This window comes from Heterodontus francisci, chromosome 49 (assembly GCF_036365525.1).
Source record: "Heterodontus francisci isolate sHetFra1 chromosome 49, sHetFra1.hap1, whole genome shotgun sequence".
NCBI lineage: Eukaryota > Metazoa > Chordata > Chondrichthyes > Heterodontiformes > Heterodontidae > Heterodontus > Heterodontus francisci.
In genome coordinates this window covers 4,236,313-4,246,588 of record NC_090419.1, presented here as the reverse complement: position 1 = coordinate 4,246,588, position 10,276 = coordinate 4,236,313, and the positions used below count along the sequence as shown (strand labels likewise).

The 10,276-nt window shown below is 46.2% G+C and overlaps 1 pseudogene; it reads right to left on the bottom strand.

Moving 5' to 3' along the window:
• Positions 1–550: 550 nt before the first annotated feature.
• LOC137358347 (probable G-protein coupled receptor 139) lies at positions 551–9,961 on the bottom strand (annotated as a pseudogene).
• Between the last annotated feature and the right edge of the window lie 315 nt (positions 9,962–10,276).

Here is a 10,276-nt window from a genome sequence, read left to right as displayed (position 1 = left end):
CCACACTGCCCATCACCATGTGGATCAGACCTGCACCTCCCACTCCTGGCCATTACCATGAGGAACAGGCTCCGTCCCGTCAGCCCCTCCCCATGTAAATTAGGCCCCGCCCCAGGTGTGGAAGGTTATCGGGGTTAGGCAGAAATGTGGAGTAATCAGTTCAGTCATGAACCTATTGAATGATGGAGCAGGCTCGAAGGGTGGAGTCGCCTCCTCCTTCTCCGAATTCGTATGTCCGCATGTTTGCATGTCTGTATGCCCCAACTCTCACGTCAAAATAGGGAACAGGCCTCACCACCACTCCACGTGACCATGGTGATCAGGTCTGGCCTCGCCCTGTCACCATCCATACAGGACCAGCTCCCACTCCAAAACAATAGCAACAGGCAACGCCCCCGCTCTGTCAACATAGTGACCGACCTCAACCCCATTTAGCCCTCGCCCAACTCCCCCGTCACCATAGCGACAGGCTCAGACCCTGCTGTGCCACCAGAGCGACAGATCCCGCCCCCAAGAGCGTTGGGATGGGTCAATGATTCAATCCCTCACATCATTGAATTAATTTAACAATTCGAATAAATGGATATTTCAGCACATTCTTCACCTGCTCCCGAAACTGAGTCTGGGTAACAGCATAAATCGCAGTGTTTGTGCAGCAACCCAGGAGCTGCAGCATAAAGCCCGCTTCCCGCACAACACCAGGGACAGACCGATACCCCAACCAAAACATCCGGTTCCACAGCCAATACACCATCAACGTTGTCCATAACAGGATGAAATTGGCAGAGATAACTAACAGTAAAATGATGGATTTCCTTCGGCTCTCCATCTCTGGGTCTCTGTGATTCTCCCCATTGCTCTGAACCCGGAGTCTCCTGCGACCTCTGTTGCTCACTAAAATGTGCCTGACGGTCATTGCATTGAGCAACAGAATCACCACAAAGGGAACAAGCACCGTTAGACTGTGATTGAGGAACTCTATTGCTCCCCAGAACCACTTGGTCAGACCAGCCATTGTTACGTAACAAAACGTGGATTGGTTGAACAGCTGATAGCGAGTCATTAACATAAAAAAACCAGAAGATGTTCTTTAGACAGCTCAGCACAGTCACTGTTCCCAGAACCACAACCGCCGTTTTCTCAGTGCAATATTTACTTTTCAGCTTCTGGCAACAAATGGCCACAAATCGATCAAAGGTGAAAGTGACAGTGAACCAGACAGAACAGTCTGTGGCTGCGTAAAGTAGAACAGCATGGATATTACATATGGGGACGGACAATAGGAACAGAAATTGTGCCCGATAAACAATGGGAATGTGCCTCAATATCAGGTCAAGGATAATGATCAGTAGATCCGCCACTGCCATGGCCACCAGGTAGCGAGTGACACATTTGGAGAGACCACACTTTCTTCGACACAGGATCCCAATCGTCAGCAAGTTAGCTGTGAGGAAGGGAAATAAACAGGGAAGTCAGACATCAGGCTTGGAGCAAAGTTACAAGGACTCAACTTAACTGGGGTGTGGGGCTCCAGCAATACATCTGGTCCCAGACTCAGTGTAGTACCAGCAGTGGCTCCGCCTCCCTGACTGGCCCGCTGAGCCCCAAAACTTACCTTGTGTCCAGGACTCCAGTGATGGCCCTGGTTCCAGGGATGGAGTACTTCCAGGAGAGGCTCCACTCCCAGGTACGCCTGGGACCATATGCATTGCTGGAGCCCCACACCCCAGTTACTTTAAGGACTTATTGAGAATGACAAATATGTTGCTGTATTCAGTGATGCAGTGAAATAATTAGACCTGAAAGAACAAACAGGAAGATCTGTGATATGGTAGAAGCCAGGAGAGTTTAAATGTCAAAAGTCTGATTGTGAAATTGTTAAGGTCAATGCTGATCATAATGCCCCCAACTCCTTTAAATCTGTTCAAACTTTCATCTCTCACATTTTAGACCAAGGGTCAGTGGGCTGAAACACTGGGCAAAATATTGATGAGTTCAATGCCAGCATTGCTAGTCTCAATCTTTTTGGTGGCAGTGAGGCTCCATGGCCGATCCAAACCCCACTCAGCGGTGGGTCCCAACTTTAAATATTGCAATAAAGGATATGAATAAATGAATGTTCCTTTCACTGCGAACTTGCCAACTGTCTGTGACCTTGCGTGTGGCGGCTGGCACTGATACGCCTTCAGTTTCCCGTCCAGGGAAAGCTGGCACCATCGAGGTAGTGAGGGGGCAATTTAGTATTTTTATTATAGTGCGGGGGCGGGGTGGGGGGTGGCGAGTTAACTCTACATGTCTATTGTGGGGAGGGGAATGTGTGACCTCTGCACGTTGTGCAGCTGTCGGGGAGGTCACATATTAAATGTACGTTTTTTTTTGTTGGGTAATGGGAAAGACATTTATTTTGTTTATCTTGGTGATGGGGTGGTTCATGGGCATCAACCAGCCTGTTTTATATCAGATTGGCATGGCAACAATGCAGCTAAAACCACCAAATGCTTACATACAATGAAAAATAAAGTAAAAATGTTCTCTTAAACTACAAGCCTTCCAGTGTCCGAAGCAATCGGCATTTTGTTTTAATTTGAAAAATAATGTGGGGAACTGATTGTTATTATTGGGTTTAGAAAACAATATATACAATAATAAGAAATAAGGACTATCTCCTAACTCCTCCCTCAATTGGAAGCCAAATATAAAGATTAAAAAAATAGTAAGCCCTGGAATTACTCAACAGCTCAGGAAGCATCTGTGTGGAGAGAAGCAGAGTGAACGTTTCAGGTCTGTGACCTTTCATGAGGGTCATTGAGGCAGTGGAGACCACCCCCCAGTACGACACCATAGTTTATTTATTTATTTAGAGATACAGCACCGAGTCTGTGCCGACCATCAACCACCCATTTATACTAATCCTCCACTAATTCCATATTCCTACCACATCTGCACCTGTCCCTACATTCCCCGACCACCTACCTATACTAGGGGCAATTTATAATGGCCAATTTACTAATCAAGTCTTTTGGCGGTGGAAGGAAACCGGAGCACCAGGCGAAAACCCGCGCTGATTTGCAAACTACACACAGGCAGCACCCAGAATTGAACCCGGGTCGCTGGAGCTGTGAGGCTGCGGTGCTAACCACTGCGCCACTGTCGCGCCCTAATGTGATAGGTTTTAAGCAAATAGAGTGGAGGTGGTGCAAAAGAGAACAAATGAGAAGGTAGTGATCGCACAAAGGGTCACAGAGAATAACTAACATGGAAGTCATTGGGCAAAAGCAAAGACAAAGAGTGTGTTAATGGTGTGGTGAAAGACAAAGCGTTAGTACAGAGAGGGTGTTCAATGGCAGAATAATGAAAGCCATAGCCACATGAAAGAATATGAGGGGAAAAAAGTGGGCAGGCACATGGCAAAAAAAATTGTAATGATGGAACAAACTAAAATAAAATGAAATAAAAAAAATCAAAGTAATACTAAAATAGAAAGGGTTCTATGTATGCTCTGAAAGTATTGAACCTTTGCCAGTTCTGATGAAAAGTCACTAACCTGAAACATTAACTTTGCTGCTCATTCCATAGATGCTGCCAGACCTACTGAGTGTTCCCAGCACTTTTTGGTTTTATGATGAAGGGATGTCGTCAGAGACAATCTGGACGGCCCCAATGAGGGCAATTGGAGATTGGTCGTGAAGCCCAGGGGGGAGGGATTCCTGGGAGTTCCATTGTTTCCTGGACAGGGCACTCCATGGGACATAGATTGCCCACAGAGGAGAGAGCCCAAGCCCACTGAAAGGGCGCCCCATTATACAAGGCGTCCTCCTCAAATCGCATAAGTACCCCTGCTGCTGGTTAGATTCCAGCAGCGGTGGGAAGAAGCGCTTAAACTACCGTGAATGGGCCACTTTAGGGCCTCAATCGCCCGATCCTGCCCCAGGCAACATTGTTTTGTGATGGGTTGGCGATGGGCCTGCTCAGAAGCTCAGTTAGGGTTCTGCCAGGGCAACTCAACTCCTGACCTCATCACAGCCTTGATTCAAACATGAACAAAAGAGCTGAACTCAAGAAGTGAGCTTAGAGTGACTGCCCTTGAAATCAAGGAGCATTTGACCGAGTATGGCATCAAGGAGCTCTAGCAAAACTGAGGTCAGTGGGAATTAGGGGGAAAACCCTCCGCCGGCTGGAGTCATACCCAATGCAAAGGAAGATGGTTGTGGTTGTTGGAGGTCAATCATCTGAGCTCCAGGACATCACTGCAGGAGTTCCTCAGGGTAGTGTCCTAGGCCCAAACATCTTCAGCTGCTTCACCAATGACCTTACTTCAATCATAAGGTCAGAAGTGGGGATGTTCGCTGATGATTGCACAATGTTCAGCACCATTCATGACTCTTCAGACACTGAAGAACTCTGTGTAGATATGCAGCAAGACCTGGACAATATCCAGGCTTGTGCTGATAAGTGGCAAGTAACATTCGCGCCACACAAGTGCCAGGCAATAACCATCTCCAACAAGAGAGAATCTAACCATCTCCCCTTGACATTCAATCACATTACCAACGCTGAACCCCCTACTATCAACATCCTAGGGGCGGCCATTGACCAGAAACTGAACTGGGGCAGACATATAAATAACGTGGCTACAAGAGCAGGTTAGAGGCTAGGAATCCTGAGCGAGTAACTCACCACGTGACTTCCCAAAGCCTGTCCACCATCTACAAAGAACAAGTTAGGTGTGTGATGGAATACTCTCCACTTGCCTGGATGGGTGCAGCTCCAACAACACCCAAGAAGCTGGACACCATCCAGGGCAAAGCAGCCTGCTTGATTGGCACCCCATCCACAAACATTCCCTCCCTCCACCACCGACGCACAGTGGCAGCAGTGTGTACCATCTGCAAGATGCACTGCAGCAACGCACCAAGGCTCCTCAGACAGCACCTTCCAAACCCTCGACCTGTACATGCTTGTGTATGTGTTTTTCTGTTTGATTGTGTCTCAGTGTGTGTGTCTCCAAGTATGTCTGCTTATTTTTACGTGTCTTTGTGTATCTCCTTGCGTTTCAGTGTGTGTGTTTGTGTGTGTGTGTTCCACTATGTGTCAGTGTATTCCTGCTTGTTTATGTCTGTTTGTGTGTGTATGTGTGAGTGTGTGTATGTGTGTATGTGTGTGTGAGTGTGTGTATGTGTGTATGTGTGTGTGTGTGTGTGTGTGTGTGTGTGTGTGTCTGTGCATGTTTGTTTACTTATATGTTATATATACCTGCCTGCTTGTCTCTCATGGTGTGTTTCTGTGTGTTTTATCGCAGTGTGTATGTATATATGAGTTTGTGTGTTTCTGTGTCTTTGTGTATCAGTGTAATTTATTATCAGTTTCGGTGTCTCTGAGTGCCTCTGTGCTTGTGTGTTTATGTGTCTCAGTCTCTGTGAGTATGTGTCACTGAGTGTGTGTCCATGTCTCTGTGTCTTTCTATGTGCCTATGTGTATCTGTTTGTTTGTATCTCATAGTGTGTGTGTCTCTGAGACTGTGACTGTGTTTGTTTGTATATCTTGGTGCATCTGTGCCTCAGTTTCTGTGTCTTGAGTGTGTGTACTTCTGTGTTTGTGTGTATCTGTTTGTGTCTCAGAGTGTGTCTGTATGTATGTTTGTGTTTTTTTATTATTCACTCATGTGATGGGGATGTTGCTGGCTAGGTCAGCAATTATTGCCCATTCCTAATTGCCGTTGAGATGGTGGTGGTGAGCTGCCTTCATGAACTGCTGCAGTCCATGTGGAACAAAAACAAGAAATGCTGGAGTCACTCAGCAGGTCTGGCAGCATCTGTGGAAAGAGAAGCAGAGTTAACGTTTCGGGTCAGTGACCCTTCTTCGGAACTGACAAATATTAGAAAAGTCACAGATTGTAAGCAAGTGAGGTGGGGGTGGGGCAAGAGATAACAAAGGAGAAGGTGCACATTGGACCAGGCATCACAGCTGAACAAAAGGTCACGGAGCAAAGGCAAACAATATGTTAATGGTGTGTTGAAAGACAAAGCATTAGTACAGATTAGGTGTGAATACACTGAATATTGAACAGCAGCAAGTGCAAACCTGAAAAAAAACCTGAAAAAAACCAGTCCATGTGGGTTAGGTATACCCACAGTGCTGTTAGGAGGGGAGTTCCAGGATTTTGACCCAGCGACAGTGAATGAACGGCGATATAGTTCCAAGTCAGGATTGTGCGTGACTTGGAGGGGAACTTGCAGGTGATGGTGTTCCCATGCATCTGCTGCCCAGGTTTCTAGGTGGTAGAGGCCGCGGATTTGGAACGTGCTGTCTAAGGAGCCTTGGTGCATTGCTGCAGTGCATCTTGTGGATGGTACACACTGCTGCCACTGTGTGTCTGTGGTGGAGGGGGTGAATGTTTGTGGATGGGGTGCCAATCAAGCGGTCTGCTTTGTCCTGGATGGTGTAGAGCTTCTTGAGTGCTGTTGGAGCTGCACCCATCCAGGCAAGCGGAGAGTATTCCATCACACTCCTGACTTGTGCCTTGTAGATGGTGGGCAGGTTTTGGGGAGTCAGGAGGTGAGTTACTCGCCGCAGGATTCCTAGCCTCTGACCTGCCCTTGTCGCCATGGCATTTATATGGCTACTCCAGTTCAGTTTCTGGTCAATGGTAACTCCCAGGATGCTCATAGTGGGGACTTAAGCAATCAAAATGCCATTGAATGTCAAGGGGAGTTGGTTGGATTCTGTCTTGTTGGAGATGGTCAATGCCTGGCAATTGTGTGGTGCGAATGTTACTTGCCACTTATCAGCCCAAGCCTGCAGATTGTCCAAGTTTTGCTGCATTTCTGCATGGACTGCTTCAGTATCTGAGGAGTTGCAAATGGTGCAGAACATTGTTCAATCCTCAGTGAACATCCCACCTTTTGACCTCATGATTGAAGGAAGGTCATTGATGAAGCAGCTGAAGATGTTTGGGCCTAGGACACTACCCTGAGGAACTCCTGCAGTGATGTCCTGGAGCTCAGATGATTGACCTCCAACAACCACAACCATCTCATATATCAACCACCAGAGCCCACCAGTGACTGGAGTTCTGCAAGATTTCACTGTTAATCTCGGGGGAGTCTTGTTTAAAGTTTCAGTAGGGGACTATTTGGGAATAGTGATCACAATTCCATAAGTTTTAGAATACTCATGGACAAAGACGTGACTTGTCCTAAAGGAAGAGTGCTAAATGGGGGAAGGCCAACTATACCAAAATTCGGCAGGAGCTGGGGAATGTAGATTGGGAGCAGCTGTTTGAAGATAAATCCACATTTGATATTGGGAGGCTTTTAAAGAGAGGTTGATTAGCGTGCAGGAGAGAAATGTTCCTGTGAAAATGTGGGACAGACATGGCAAGATTAGGGAACCATGGATGACAGGTGAAATTCTGAAACTAGCTAAGAGGAAAAAGAAAGCATACATAAGGTCTAGGCGGCTGAAGAAAGACGAAGCTTTGGAAGAATATGGGGAATGTAGGACCAATCTGAATCGAGGAATTAAGAGGTCTAAAAGGGGTCATTAAATATCTTTAGCAAACAGGCATAAGGAAACTCCCAAAGCCTTTTATTCGTATATAAGGAGCAAGAGGGTAACCAGAGAAAGGACTGGCCCACTCAAGGAAAAAGGAGGAAAATTATGCGTGGAGTCAGAGAAAATGGGTCAGATTCTAAACGAGTACTTTGCATCGGTATTCACCGAGGAGAGGGACATGACGGATGTTGAGGTTAGGGATAGATGTTTGATTACTCTAGGTCATGTCGGCATAAGGAGGGAGGAAGTGTTGGATATTGTAAAAGGCATTAAGGTGGACAAGTCCCCAGGTCCGGATGGGACCTATCCCAGGTTACTGTGGGAAGTGAGAGAGGAAATAGCTGGGGTCTTAACAGATATCTTTGCAGCATCCTTAAACATGGGTGAGGTCCCGGAGGACTGGAGAATTGCTAATGTTGTCCCCTTGTTTAAGAAGGGTAGCTGGGATAATCCAGGTAATTATAGACCGGTGAGCCTGACGTCAGTGGTAGGGAAGCTGCTGGAGAAGATACTGAGGGATAGGATCTATTCCCATTTGGAAGAAAATGGGCTTATCAGTGATAGGCAACATGGTTTTGTGCAGGGAAGGTCATGTCTTACCAACTTAATAGAATTCTTTGAGGAAGTGACAAAGTTGATTGATGAGGGAAGGGCTGTGGATGTCATATACATGGACTTCAGTAAGGCTTTTGATAAGGATCCCCATGGTAGGTTGATGGAGAAAGTGAAGACGCATGGGGTCCAGGGTGTACTAGCTAGATGGATAAAGAACTGGCTGGGCAACAGGAGACAGAGAGTAGAAGTGGAAGGGAGTTTCTCAAAATGCAGACGGGTGACCAGTGGTGTTCCACAGGGATCCGTGCTGGGACCACTGATGTTTGTGATATACATAAATGATTTGGAGGAAAGTATAGGTGGGCTGATTAGCAAGTTTGCAGACAACACTAAGATTGGTGGAGTAGCAGATAGTGAAGGGAACTGTCAGAGAATACAGCAGAATATGGATAGATTGGAGAGTTGGGCAGAGAAATGGCAGATGGAGTTCAATCAGGGCACGTGCGAGGTGATGCATTTTGGAAGATCCAATTCAAGAGTGAACTATACAATAAATGGAAAAGTCCTGGGGAAAATTGATGTACAGAGAGATTTGGGTGTTCAGATCCATTGTTCCCTGAAGGTGGCAATGCAGGTCAATAGAGTGGTCAAGAAGGCATACGGCATATTTTCCTTCATCGGACGGGGTATTGAGTACAAGAGTTGGCAGGTCATGTTACAGTTGTATAATACTTTGGTTCGGCCACATTTGGAATATGGCGTGCAGTTCTGGTCGCCACATTACCAAAAGGATGTAGATGGTTTGGAGAGGGTGCAGAGGAGGTTCACCAGGATGTTTCCTGGAATGGAGGGCGCTGGCTACGAAGAGAGGTTGAGTAGATTCTGATTATTGTCATTAGAAAGACGGAGGTTGAGGGAGGACCTGATTGAGGTGTACAAAATCATGAGAGGTATGGACAGGGTGGATAGCAAGAAGCTTTTTCCCAGAGTGGGGGATTCAATTACTAGGGGTCACGAGTTCAAAGTGAGAGGGGAAAAGTTTAGGGGGGATATGCGTGGAAAGTTCTTTACACAGAGGGTGGTGGGTGTCTGGAACGCGTTGCCAGCGGAGGTGGTGGACGCGGGCATGATAGCATATTTTAAGATGTATCTAGACAGATGCATGAATGGGCAGGAAGCAAAGAGATACAGACCCTTTGAAAATAGGCGACAGGGTTATGTAGAGGATCTGGATCGGCGCAGGCTTGGAGGGCCGAAGGGCCTGTTCCTGTGCTGTAATTTTCTTTGTTCTTTGTTCTTTGTTGTGATGGGGAACGAAAATCATGGCTTCCATTTTACCGATGTTTAAACATCAAAAGCAGTACTACATTGTATCCTGGTCTGCACATGTGACAGCATACATACCACAGACACCAGCAGCAGCAAAAATAAGCGAAAGTAAATCAAATCAGTTTGTAGAGTTAATAGCTGGGTACAGAGACTAACCAGCACAAACAACAATAGCAACAGCAAAGAGGGCAGAATAAATGGCAGTACAATAATGCTGTTGGAATGCAATGTTTACAGAATTAATCGCTGAACAGCCAGACTTACCAGGAACACCAAGAATAGCGAGTATTGGATAGTAAAAGTATTGAATCACATAAAGAGCGCAGTAAATTCGCCATGCTACTGTTATCCAATCATAATCTGCAATAAGTGCCTGAAACGAAGAAGATAAACCCTTCCCCATTGTTACAACCTCCCAATCAATTGTTCTCAAATTCTGACCCGTTTTTGTAACATTCCAATCTATTGCTCTCAGATTCTGATCCATTGTTGTAACATTCCAATCCATTGTTCTCAGTTTCTGATCGATCATCTCCTTCTCTCTGCAGCCGCAGATCCCTGTTGGTGCCGGGGCTGATACTCCCGCTGACACTAGGTGTTAATAGCTTAGCATTTTGAAGGACGTGCACTATTAATAGAAGAAGAAAACCCTCCAGAGGAAACCCTCACAACTACAGTCCATGGAGACTAACACCAATTCCAAGCACTGAAAGAAAACAGGCTCAGTTAACCCATTTCGATCCAACACTTTTTGAAGGACAATAAAGAATATGCTTTACTCGATCAGGATGGGATGTCTGTGGGTTGCTGGTGGAAAGATATGTTGAAAAATCAGAAG